The sequence below is a fragment of the Nematolebias whitei genome, chromosome 11 (assembly GCF_014905685.2).
Source record: "Nematolebias whitei isolate Nwh7 chromosome 11, NemWhi1, whole genome shotgun sequence".
In the NCBI taxonomy this organism is placed as follows: Eukaryota; Metazoa; Chordata; class Actinopteri; order Cyprinodontiformes; family Rivulidae; genus Nematolebias; species Nematolebias whitei.
Window position 1 is genome coordinate 40,867,312 of NC_056508.1, and position 13,595 is coordinate 40,880,906.

A 13,595-nucleotide genomic window follows, 5' to 3' on the forward strand; every position below is an offset into this window, starting at 1 on the left:
ACATGAGGTGCGAATGACAATAAAGAAACTCTGACTCTGACTCTGATTAAATACTTCAAACTTCAAGTTGATGCACACATGATGTGCCTTCTTTGTGCAGGGGTGAAAACTGGTTCTGAGTGTAAGAGAAAGGTTGACGCTTTGCTTCTACTGCCATCTAAAGGCTGGCAGCTTCACACAATCAAGCAGACATCTGTTCAGTATTCATCCTCACCTGCTCACATCTGGAGCGGAGCACTCGGACAGAACCGGGCCGGTGTTGGTAGGCTGGAGGTGGGTGTTGAGTGTGTATGTCATGTTGCTTAGAGGAGCTGTTCGTGCCGTTAAACACCACAGCAACAGCAGAGACACTCGGGTTGAGTTCTGATTTGTCCCTGAACTCCCTCATGAGGAAGAAACCTTTAGCAGAACCAGGCTCAGGACAAGCGGCCATCTGCTTCGACCGGCTGGGTTTGAGAGGAACAGATACACAATGGCAGGTCAAGAATAACATGTTAAAATAGAAATAGTGTCAAATGAAAACAATTCAATTTTAGCAAAACATTTAAAGAAATGAAGTCAATTTGTCCTCTAGTAGTCTAAGCTTAAGACAGCATAACAAGTCAACCTTAATTATAGGATTTATCAAAAAGGAAAGTTTTTATCCCAGTCTTAAAACTGGACAATGTGTCAGCCTTACAGACAGAAACTGGAAGTTGGTTCCACAAGAGAGGAGCCTGATAACTGAAAGATCTTCCTCCCATTCTGCTTTTGGAAACTCTAGGAACTGTGAGCAAGCCTGTAGTCTGAGAGCGAAGTGCTCTGTTAGGAAAATTTGGAGCAATAAGATCTCAAATATAAGATGGAGCTAGGTTGTTGAGGGCTTTGTAGGTTAGAAGTAAGATTTTGAATCAATTCTGGATTTGACAGGGAGCCAATGGAGAGAAGCTAAAACTGGAGAGAGATGATCTCTCCTACTAACTCCAGTTAAGACTCTGGCAGCAGCATTTTGGATCAACTGAAGACGTTTTAAAGAAATATTTGGACACCCAGATATCAAACCATTCAATAGTCCAGTCTAGATGTGATAAATGCATGAACCAGTTTTTCTGCATCATTTTTAGATAAGATGTTTTTAATTTTAGAAACATTAAGCAGATATTACAGATATTGAACTAATAGTTCTTATGATAGTAGCTGAGAGTCCTCCTCAACACATACTCAAAGCGCAAGATGCAACTATATCTCAAGATATCAGAAATTTGTCAATTGTCTTATTTTCAATTTTTGACCAAAATAGCTATAACTTTGTCATTTTCAACATAAAATGATCTCAGTCTCAAACTAAGGAATTGAAAGTGGGCAGTATACGTCATGTCAAGGAATGCTAATCATTTATTTCTGCACATTTCCTGTTATTGTTTTGAAGAGAGGCTTCTGTCTGTGATCCCACAGCATCCTTGGTCCCTGAATCACTTTCGATCAAACCACCAGGCTTTCCAGTTTATTCAGAAATAAAACCTTGACTTTAATTTTTAAATACACATTATTACCAACCACAGAGAAACAGGTTTTACTGTATTCCTAACTGTGACAACAATAAGTATATAAAACTCTTTTGAGGTTCACTTCAAAAGTAGTGGCTGCATTTTTAATGTGTTAAACTGCCATGATGAGTAGGAACACTAGGGGGCACAAGTGCTCCTGCTCTGACTTGGAGTGGGGCAACTATTTCAGCTTATGCCTTCTCAGTCCAAGGGTCAGGAAAGTTCAAACCTGAGCTTGTGCCTCAAGCGGTCTTCCTCCTCATCCCTGGGGTCACACTCATCAGCGCATCATATTATCGGCACACCGAGGACATTATCATTCAAATCTCTGCTTGTTCCATGAATTAAAGCCACAGCTCAGGGAAAAAAAAAAAGTGCTGTCACAGAGGCGTTTTAATTTAACGATGCTTCTTTTTTTTTTATGAAGCATCTGCTCTTTAGAAAGGAAAACGTAGCCGAGAGTGACAGGAATGAGGAATGAGAGGGGTTTAATGCAGAAATATTACTAGTGCATCCCCAGCAGCTTGATCGTTAAAAGGAAGAACACCGGGAGGGGGACGGAGGGCGGCAGTTCATACATGTTCATTTTTAATTCATCAGCTGAGATGCTGTTGCATTTCTTGTCTTGTCTTGTCTTGGCTGCTGGTGACGTGAGTAACCAGAGCCAGGTCTGGTGTGACCCTGCAGGTTATTCTGATGCTACAGTATGTTTATTGTTGTCCAGTCAGTCATAGAGGGGGCGTCGAGTTTCTAGGTTGTGCTAATATAATCTCTTTCACTCATGATCGCACTGACTGTATGCGGACAGCAGCAGAGGAAGGATAAGGGTGAGGGTGTGTGTGCATGCATGTGCCCAGGGGCATGCTAAGTGGCCAAGTGGAAGAGATTGGATGGGGGGGTTGTTGGGGAGTCTCATCTGGTTCAGTACGTATTATCTCCCCACACCCACCCTGTCCATCTAAAGATTAAGAGACCAGAGCTGCATTCCTGACCCACAATTCCCATCCCATCACACACCAATGCCCTTCACCTCCCTTAACCTGACCCCCAGTTTCCTCCTCAAGACAGAGGGCCACATGGGAGAGACATGGGGCGAGGGCTCCATTAGCAGGCCCGGTCCTGATTCATGGCTGGAGTGTTGCACTGAGGAATACACGTTCAAGGAAGATGAGGAGTTAAAAGCAATGTTTTTTATGGTGTATACATTTGTAAGATGGAGGGCAGTGGAGTCTACATGATCGCTCTGGGTCCACACGGGACAAAAATCTGTTGTGATCATGTAAAAATGGTTTTCTTGTTTTTGTAGCAGGTATAGATTGTCATCAGTGTTGGGAGGAAAATGATATTCTGATACCAGCTCATATTGGATTTTTAAGTTTGACTCTTAAAGTTCAGCAGATCAAATTAGACATACTGTGATGAAGAAATATGAAATTAACATGCACACAAGTAAAGACCACTCGAGGGCTAACTGTGGTCCAAGGGCCAGAAGTGGACCTTGGATCATCTTCATCTAAACCTTGATGTACTCAAACAAGATGGTGTTTAATAAAGCATGTGAAAATAAAAATACTATGTAACATCTTAAAATTATCCAACAATGTTCATTCAGGTCATCTGGACGGTTTATTTTTGGTTGAGATGTTTCTTCCTTCATCCAAAGGACTTCATCAGTCCGAGGAGCCACAAACAATCTCAATCCCACAAGCAGCAAATCCACATAGTGGACCAACCAGTTTGCTCGTGATAACATGGTTTTTGGGGCTCGCCATCTTTCCGACTCAAGGAGTTGATGGGGAGAGGACGGGCCCCAGGCGGTTATTGGAGGGGATTATTGAGCATGCACTTTGATGTTTTGAATCACTTTGGCTATGGCTGCCTCAGAGGAGTTGACAGGGGAGAGGGCAGGCCCCAGAAACCATCTTATCACCAGCAAACTAGTTGGCCTTTTATGGGAATGTACTGCTTGTGAGACTGTTTTTATCCACTATGGAATATATTTTTTGTGGGAATCAGTTTGTTTGGTGACTTCTCAGATTGAAGAATTCATTTGGATGAAGGACAAAATGTCTCAGCAAAACAACAACAACAAAAAAAACGAAACCGTCTGGATGACCTGACTGAACTTTGTTGAATTTTTACCTGGATTATTGAACATGAACTTTGGTGTTTTGATCCTCTTTGCCTCAGAGGAGTTGATGGGGAGAGGGCGGGCCCCGGAGGCCATTTTAGCACCAGCAAACTGTTTTTTTCCACTATGGACTATGCTGTTGGTGGGAATCAGTTTGTTTGGTGGCTCCTCAGATTAAAGAAGTCCTTTAGATAAAGGACAGAACCTCTCAGCAAAAAAAAAAAAAAAAAACCTGTCCAGATGACCTGACTGAACTTTGTTGGATTTTCTACCTGGATTGTTGAGCATGAACTTTGCTCTTGTGTGACTGAGTTTGTTTGTGGCTCATCGGACTGATGAAATCCTTTGGATGAAGGACGAAATGTCTCGGCATAAAAAAGAAGAAACTGTCCAGATGACCTGACTGAACTTAGTTGGATTTTTTTCTACCTGGATTATTGGGCATGAACTTTGATACCTTGAAAGTGTAAATTTAAAGTTTTTGTAGCAGGAAATGTATTATCTATTATAAGTAGATGTTTCAAAACCTGAGGAAAATGCCTCTAAATTTTGCGTCTTTCAAAGATGAAGTGACATTTTCCCAACCAGTTCTGATTTACAGACGGCGTGCTATGGAAGAAGATCTGAGTGGAAGAAAACAAGCTCAGCTGAGTGGAAGAAAGTTTTTCCCACTAAATGTGTGGCTTTTTTAAATGTCTTTACATATGTCAATATGTGCCTTTGGAATCAAAATGTTGCCCATCCCTGGTACAGACAGTACATTATCATTTTGACCTTGGGTGCCTGCCGGCATATCCTGGTTTTTCTTTTCATTGAGCAGTAACCTAGATTTATACAACACCCCCCACCTTCTTAACACATGTATCCATCTGTTGTACCTTAGCCACCTATTAAGCTCCTCATTGTTATCTCTGACCCACCACAGCTCCTCTCCTCTGTCCTCAATACATCCATCCATCAGTGCACAGACTTTCTCCTCAGGCAGTGACCCACTGGGAGCTTTTGTAATAATCCAGGCCACACCCTGTGTAAAAGGCCCAGTTTCTCTTTTGTCTCCTCGAACTACTAAATTTTCCTCAAACACCATTCAGCAATGAAACGCATGCTCTGGTAAAAAGGCATGTAGGAAATGCTTTTTGACATTCAAAGAATAAGTTACAGTGCATGTTTAAGACCTTACCAAAGGCAGAAGCTGTTCAGAGTAACAGATTGTGTGTGTGCCTAAATACGTGATGCCTTTAATCAGCCCACAGAGCGTGCTTTTCTTTTCTATTTCAGTCCCAATTACCATCCGTGACAGTGATGGATTGTGATTTTGACACATTGGCTTTCATGCCGTCTTGTCGCCCCGCACTGTAACAGCGAGGAGGCTTGTTTGTGACAGAACTGGGAAAATAACAGCACGGCATATGGGGCTTTATAACAAAACTCTAAGTATCCAAAATGCTTTCTCTTTATTGGAAAGCAAGCCCCATAAAGTAAGGGGTGGGATGCAGCATTTTAAACCAATAATCAACCAGCCTTTTAAAATGAACTCTCAAGATGTGGGACATATTGCGTACATAACTGGACGACTGGATGACTGTTGATCAAATGGTAAAAATAACAAACTAAACCCTTTGGGTTTCACTGTAGTACCACAAAACTCTTTTTCAGACAGAGTACTGTCTTGGTTAAACAGTTTATCTGTTGATTCTCTGGGGTCATTTGTAAATGACTCATGTAAGAGCCTTCATTTTTAATTTTCTCAAAAGTCTTCTCCCTTTATCATTGAAATTAAGCCATCATATTAAATTGTACGGCAAATTCTGTAATTTGATTTGGGGAATTATTTAGCCTTATGATCTTATTTATGAGGTGATTGCACCCTGTGGCAAGCCTCATTTCTTATTTAAAAAACTATGGCTCCCTAATTCATAGGATAAACAGGCCATTATGGGGATGTTTAAGAAAAACTTACTGAGAAAACTGGTTTTTACCCTCCTCTCTGTCATGTAACACTAATCCATGTTCTCAGTTCTTATTGTAAGACATGTAACAAGGCAACATTGTTATCAGACCCTTCCAATTAGGATGTTTACTCAAGGCTAAGTAATTATGTGTGCTGAAAACAGACTGATCTACTTCTGTCTTTGTTCTAATCGTCTCAAATACATAATTTGGCTTCATAACAGCATTTATGATGTAATGGGTAAATGGAAGCCCTGGAAAAAAAGCACACAAATCTATTAAGGAACTGTGGGGTGAAAAGGGTGAATGCTCCAGCTGGGAAAACGATAGGTAGGCTGATAGAAGGGGACACGTCGCAGAGGTAGATTGGCCTAATTGGCACTTTTGGCCATCTTGTCACATACCTACTTAATTGGCATGCCGAGAGATCGGGGAGAGTTTGAGCAGCAGCCCAGAAAAAGAGTGGCTTATGCCTGAAAATGTGCAGGATTTGTATGTGTGGTGGCTGGAGGTATCAGAGTGCATCTTTCAGAGAAGCAGACAAAACCAGAGAGACTGAGTGTCAGCTCATCAGCATGAAGCATTAAACATTTACACTGACCTACAAATGCTCACAGCCCCTCCCTCAGTCGCACCCTTCACTTCTCTTCCCTCTTCTTTATATTATCTGCTCCCCATCTCCACACAAACGCTCACTGGAGCACATCATCCCTGTTTTCCTTGGTTGATAATGAGCAGTCGACAGAGGAAAACTAGAGAAATTCAGTCTGGATGGAAGCTTTGAGCTTTGTGATTAAGTTAAAAATAAGGGAGACCATTTTTTTCTCCCTTTTAGACGAGTGGCAATCATGATTCTTGTTGCACACTCGTCAGTCAGTCGGTCGACTTCAGTTAAATGAGTGGGAAGCTTTCATGGCTGTCTATGCATTAGAGTAAAAGAAAACAGAATTTAAGCCACATCTGGTATTCTCCTTTTCACTCTGTGCAAAAACACCGCAGGTCTGAGATAATTCATTATTAGCTCATTCGTTTGGATTTCAGAGGAATGTTTAGATGATGACGTTCGATCCTTTAGCATCAAGTCATGGAAGTCAACAGAGAATATTTATATTTCTGGTGTTCATTATTGTCCAGAGATTAAAAAAAGGCAAACACAAAATGATAATGTTTTTGGCTTTGCTGGTGTGTGTGCGTGTTTTTGTATTTGTCGGTTAACAAAACATATGAAATTCATTATATGAACTTCAGATCATCTAATGAATCATGATGATCTAATGATCATCTGATGATCTATCTGTTGAAGTCAGCCTCCCCACCATCACAGACATTTACACCTCCAGATGCAGGAAGAGGGCCACCTGCATCATGAAGGACCCCACTCATCCAGCACACACACTTTTTGCCCCGCTCCCCTCAGGAAGGAGGTTAAGGAGCATTAAGTGTAGAACCACTAGACTGAGGAGCAGCTTCTACCCTGAAGCTGTTAGACTCATGAATCTTGAGCCAAGATAATCACTGTGAAAAATCACATCATGTTGCTGCTGATCTGTTTCATGTTGCTGCTGATCTGTTTCATGTTGCTGCTGATCTGTTTCATGTTGCTGTGTTCATTCGTACGCATCTGCTCACTCAGACTCATGTTCATGCTGCTGTTCGGTGTATTGTTTTTATGCTATTTTAGGCTACTAGTGCTTAGTGTATTTTTATTAACATTTTTCTTAGTTCATATCTTAGATCTTATTACTGTTTTTCTTTTACATTTTAATACTTTTGTTGGATGTAAATGGGGCCCTGTGTGCATAATTTTGTTCCACATGTGGTGGAATGACAAATAAGGAACCTTGAATCCTTGAGAAACTCAAAAATGGCTATAACTCAGTCAATTTTACAGATATTAACCAATAATTTGGTGTGGGAGTAACTGAGACTGATCTTCAACACATATTCTGAGTGCTGATTGCCAAGATCATTGTTTAACATTTAGTCTTTAGGTGTTTGAAGCTAACGCTGTCTTTTAGCATATATTCTTATGAACCACTGGACAGATATGAATTAAACTTTCAGAAAGTAATCATTTGGTGTACATCAACAACTGATTACCTTTTCAACATAGTCACCACAGCTAGTTGACATTAGCCCACTCAATAATGACCACGACTCTTTAAATTTGATAGATATTGGTCTGTCTTGGTGATGTTCAAGAAATGCTACACTTTTACTTCCATGTTGTTGATACATTTTATATTGGATGAGTTTTAACTAAATTAAATTAAAGTAAATTGCTATGTGTTGTCATCATTGTATGTTCCCATAAAATGGTAAAATTGATTCTCTGCATTTAACCCATTGCACCTGGGATACACCCAGGTGAAGCAGTGGGCAGCTATGTAAGCGTCCAGGGAGCAATTAGGGATTGGGTGTCTTGTTCAGAGACACCACGAGATGTGGGAATGGCTGGAGATCGAGTCTGGGACTTTTGTGTCCAGGGTCGGCCCCTACCTCTACCCCATCTCGGCTCCTACACTACTTTTACACAAGAGACTGAAGTAACAAAGTCCATGCGCAATAATCCAGGTATACAATCCAACATTTTTCAGTCAGGTCATCTGGACAGTTTTTTTTTTTGTGCTGAAACGTTTCGCCTTCAATCCGGAAGGCTTCATCAGTCAAGGAAACGCACAACACAAAACTGATTCTTCCACCCAACAGCAAGACTGAAGAGACTGAAGTCTTTATTGAATAAAAGCAAGTTTTGGTGTTTAAAGTTGTATAAATTTAAATTGGCAAATGTAGAAAAACCAATATTGTAGATAGTGTAGCTGCAGTATTCTATGAATGACTGGGATGCTTCAGGATAGTTTTTGGAAAATAAAAATGGAATTGCTTTCTCCATTTGTCCAAAAGAATAGATGTTCTTTTACTGAAAACCTAGTGTTTCATTAAAGGCAGTATCATAAATGTATCCCCAGCAGCACTTCCAAAGTGTCAACACCATGCTTGTCTTTGCGGGCTTGAACTCCTTCTGTTGAAGATTTAACGCAGAGTGCAGCTCATGAAGAAGCAGCAACTGTAGCTTTTTCTCAGGCTGCTCTGTGGTTTTTAAGGGGACAAATGTGCGAGGTGCAGGCTGTTTATCATGATCGACTGCAGATGTCTTCTTGTGGTCAGTGCACTCTGCTGTGGAAATGGTTTGGTCAGGGAAGGAGGGAAGAAAAATACTGCGAGGATAAAAAGGGGAAATGACAGTCTTTGGTTTGTCTCTCTCGTTTTCTTTCTCTCTCGGTCTATCAACGCTCTGTAATAGATGTGATGGAAATTGATTTCCAGGTGAATTATTATGAGTTCCTCTCAGTTTAAGAGCGATAATAATTCTCTCTCCTTCCTAGTTTAGATAGCCCTGTATGACTCTCAGGCTGTCCTTTCCTGTTCAATTTCCAGGACGGACTTATTTAATTGCCTATTTCAATATTCTTGACAGTTTCAGCGACTCTTTAACTTCAAGCTTTCCCTCTATGAGCTCAACACTACCTGTCTATTAGGCAGCTGATTTGCGATCAATACAATGGAGAGCAACGAAAGAGCAAACTTAGACTCACTGAGGGGAAAAAGGAAGCATTACAAAATGTGAGTCACCAAATCATTTCTGCTTCTTTACCCCAGCAGGAATCTTGGTCCTTCTAACTACAAATCATCCCCTTTGCTAATCCCTTTTCAAATACTACCTGGGTGGATGAATGCCACCAGATTTTTGTGAGCATTAAAGAAAAAGTAGCGCAAGAAAACAGTCAGTGACGAGGCTTTATTGCTGGGATCGTCCCCTGTTTTCCTGGGTTCTCGATCAGTCCTTGCAGGTCATTTTCTTTGTTTGTGCTTTACAAAGCAAAAGCTAAAAGGCTGTAGTGTACTTTATCGACGATGGCGGCAGAGGTGGTCAATGAGTCGAGATTATTGGACTGGGAATATGGGACTGAGCAAAGATAAACTCGGCTGAATGGATGATCAAGCCTAAGTTAACGTCTTGCATCATCAGCTTTTTGGGCTTTAAAACTAAATCCAGCTCTAAGCCAAGGTCAGATATTTGGGCTTTTCAGGCTGTACTGAAATGGAGTTCCACAACTTTGTTATGTATTTTCTGAAAAAGAAAGTCACTCCTTTGAACTTAGAAACTGTATGATAAAAAAAAAAATCTTCGATTTTTGTGTTGTAGTTTTCAGCTCTTTGTTGTGTTTCACTTAGCTTATCTTAAGGCATCTTCATCTTATAGTAGAACTAATAATACAAGGTTCTGCTTTCTTGTACGTATTTTGTGGTAAAAAAAAATCTATTCTGGATAGCACACTGATGTGAAAGATAAGGGGATGCAGTGCTGGAAAAACTGAAGGCTTACAAAGTCTTTTTATGGAAGTTTGTTCAAGCGTTTAATTTGTTCATCTATTTCAAAAGAAAGAACGAGATCAAGAATACAAGCGGCCAAAATGAGTTTTCTCCGCAGGGTGTCTGGACTCTCCCTTAGAAATAGGGTGAGAAGCTTTGTCATCCGGGAGGGACTCAGAGTAGAGCCGCTGCTTCTCCACGTCAAGAGAAGCCAGTTGAGGTGGCTCGGGCATCTGGTTAGGATGCCTCCTGGACACCTCCTTGCAATGTTCCGGACACGTCCCTCTGGGAGTAGACCTAGAGGAAGACCCAGGACACACTGGAGGGACTAAGTTTCTTGGCTGGCCTAGGAACACCTTGGGATTCCCTTGGAGGAGGTGGCCCAAGTGGCTGGGGAAAGGGAAGTCTGGACCTCCCTACTTAGACTGCTACCCCCACAACCCGACCCTGGATAAGCAGAAGAATGGATGGATGGATGCATGTTCATCCATTTCAACAAATGGAGTACTCAGTATTTAGTAGTAAGAAGCACCTTTTGGCGCATGGTTACGAAATGATGGATCCACAAGCAAAGCAGCAGACAGACAAACACCAAGGCAGGCAAGAATCAAACTGAAGCTCTTTATTTTACTGATACTGAATGAAAAGAAGCCCAAACTAAAGAAAACAAACAGCAGAGTAGATCAATGCTCCAAGCAGACAAAACCAACACGGACAAGGCATTGACACTGAAATGTCAGGGAACAAAACAAATCAGACTGAATGTGTTGGGCAAAGTAATGATGAATGAATAAGAGCTGAATGGCAGTTAAAAACAACCAGGCGTGAAAGGTCCATAGTGAAAAAGGGAACACCCTTTACCAAGTTAAACAGGAAGTGCATATACAAAACAGGAAAACCAAGTCGAACTTTAACAAACACGATTTATTAAAAACAAAGACAATTTCCTCGTTCGTGCCAGATGTTTATACTAAGATTGTCTTGCGTTGAGAATTCAAGGAGTTATAGCGTTTTGGTCAAGCGGTGAAAATGTTACGCTCCATCTCTTGCAGCATGTCATCACGCTCAGTATGTGTTGTGAGTGACTCTCAGCAACTACCAAAGCAGTTATTTGCACAATATCTGCAACCTACAAGAAATACCTTTTTGGTAAGGTTTTTTAATTAAACTGGCGGTGGCAATTTCCAACTGGGCTGGCTCCAAATGTTATTTAACTGAAGATGTACTGTGCATCCAATGAAAATCTTAATAAAACCCTTTCAGTGATTCATGAGATATTTTATCAGAGAGGCAGAGCTGACTCGAAATATTTACTCTAATGACAAACAAATGCACATTTTGTTAGCGCTTAGGATGTGTTCAGGATCAGTTTCATCTACTTCCACACCAAATTTTTTTATATTATGTGCATAGTTAATTGTGTTTTTTTTTAAGGTCATTTGGCCGTGGCAGCCACATTGCGGTGTATTGAATGTTCTAAAAGTTAATCAGTAAGAGTTATACAATGACTAGTTTCTGCCAAGTTAAATTTGAGTTTGTTCAGTAGTTTAAGAACTATTAAAAAAAAAAAAGATAGGTTCAAGGACACTTTATTGTCATTTGCATCACATGTGGTACATGAGGTGGAACGAAATTGTGTACTCTAGGTCCCAGTTACACCCAAAAATAGCAGAAGTATAAAGTATTAAAAATAAACAGTATACAAGGATCTAAGATATACAGTAAGCAAAATGATAATAATGTAATATTACAGTAGTCCCTCGCTACTCCAAGGTTCGCTTATTGCGGACTTGATCTATCGCGGTTTTTCCAAATAAGATTGGACATGACACGCAATTGGCTGATTGATGGATGAGCCACATGATCAGCATGGAATTTTCATTTAAAATAAATTATTTAAAATTATTTAGCACCTCCTGCACCTTTTTGCAGCCCTTACTGCATTATCAACTTCCTGCTGCAGCTGATCAGCTGATCTCTGTGCAGTGAGTAGACGTGGGCGTGGCCAAGAGCGCTTGCAGGTTGTTGAGAACAGCGGAGGCAGAGAGCTGAAATCATGACATTCTGTGCTCAGAGCGTTTAGAAACATTGTTTAAAATATCTTTGTGGTTTTTCACTTATCGCGGGGCTTCAGGGTACGGATCCCCCGCGATAAACGAGGGACTACTTTATACAGTGAGCAGATGGGTATGAATACAGCAGCTTAAGGCAAGAAATCAGCAGCATGGATAGATAGACACACACACACACACACTAAGAATTTAATTGCCTACCTTCACCTTTCAGCAATGGGAAATAATACAAACTAAACTAAACTTTGGTGCAAAGTTCAATGGATCACCATTTGATGCAGATTATTTTTATGTTAGATTAAAATTTATTTGCCAACAAACCTGCTCCAAATCACAAAAGCAGATTCTAAACTGAGCTGCTCTGCTATACGTTTTCAGTTTCCTCACAATTCAGACTGCAGTGCAGTCATCACCTCAGGATGTATGCTGGCCAGGGATTCGGTACTTAGACCTGGAGCCAGAGCTCATCCAGCTGCATCTCACTTGTTGGGATTCATCCAGAGTTTGGAGCCGGGAGGCCAGGCATACAGGCAGGCTGTCTTACCAGAGTAGAAGAGAGCTCCCCTTGGGGCTATCGCTCCAGAAATCCCTCCCTCCCCGCCTTTACGATGGACAAGGCGAGGAGCTTGACACCAGCTCTCAGACCTGCCAGCTCAGCGCACACCGTAGTCCTGCTGTAGACAAGCACATGCACACGTCAGCCAACACACACCACTCTCTCCTTCAGACAGAAGGGGTCTTGAGGGTTATGTTGCTCAATTTCTCTCCCTCTTTTCCCACTCTGGTTCTTCCTCTATCTTGGCAGAAGCTGCTTGCACCTCTCCCACCAGCCATTACCCTCTCACAGTCTCTCTCCATGCTGTCATTTCAACTCCCGTGTGTTTTCTTCCCCCTTTCTTTTCATTTACTCCTTTTCAGCCTCTTAACTTCCCAAACTCTTTTTTTTTAAACTCCTGAATCTTTTGACTACATCTCTATCTTTTTTATTTTATTCTCACACCTCTCCAGCCTTTTGCCATCATCACATATCACACGTCGTCTACCTGTGTTGACGCAGGGGTTTATTTCACAAGTCTGGACCGATCCAACCAACCCCACACCTCCTCCTTCTTCTTCTCTCCATCTCTCTTTGTCTGCCACTTCTGCTCTTTCAACTCTGCACTAATTTGCCGCCTCCTCTGAGCTTGGCCCCAGCTCCAGCTCCTTTTTCCCTCGAGATGTGATTGCCTGCAGAGTGTGTGTGAGAGCGAGTGTGAGATTGTGTGTGTGTGTGCATGTGGGTGAAGAAGTTTGATTTTTCATGGCTTTCTGTGAGAAAAAAAAAAAGTGCACATAGTTGAGTTTGGCTGATGTGCACAAATACATGAGTGTGTTTGAGAAGAAGACAGAGTGTGAATTCATTACAGTTTGTGTGTGTGTGTGTGTAGTTCACCTCTTCCCCTCTTGTAATGAAGCAGATTGCATTAAGAAAATGCGAGTGTTGTGGGATCTTGATAAGCCTTGGCTTTAAAAGCCCCACCTGCCACACACACACACACACAC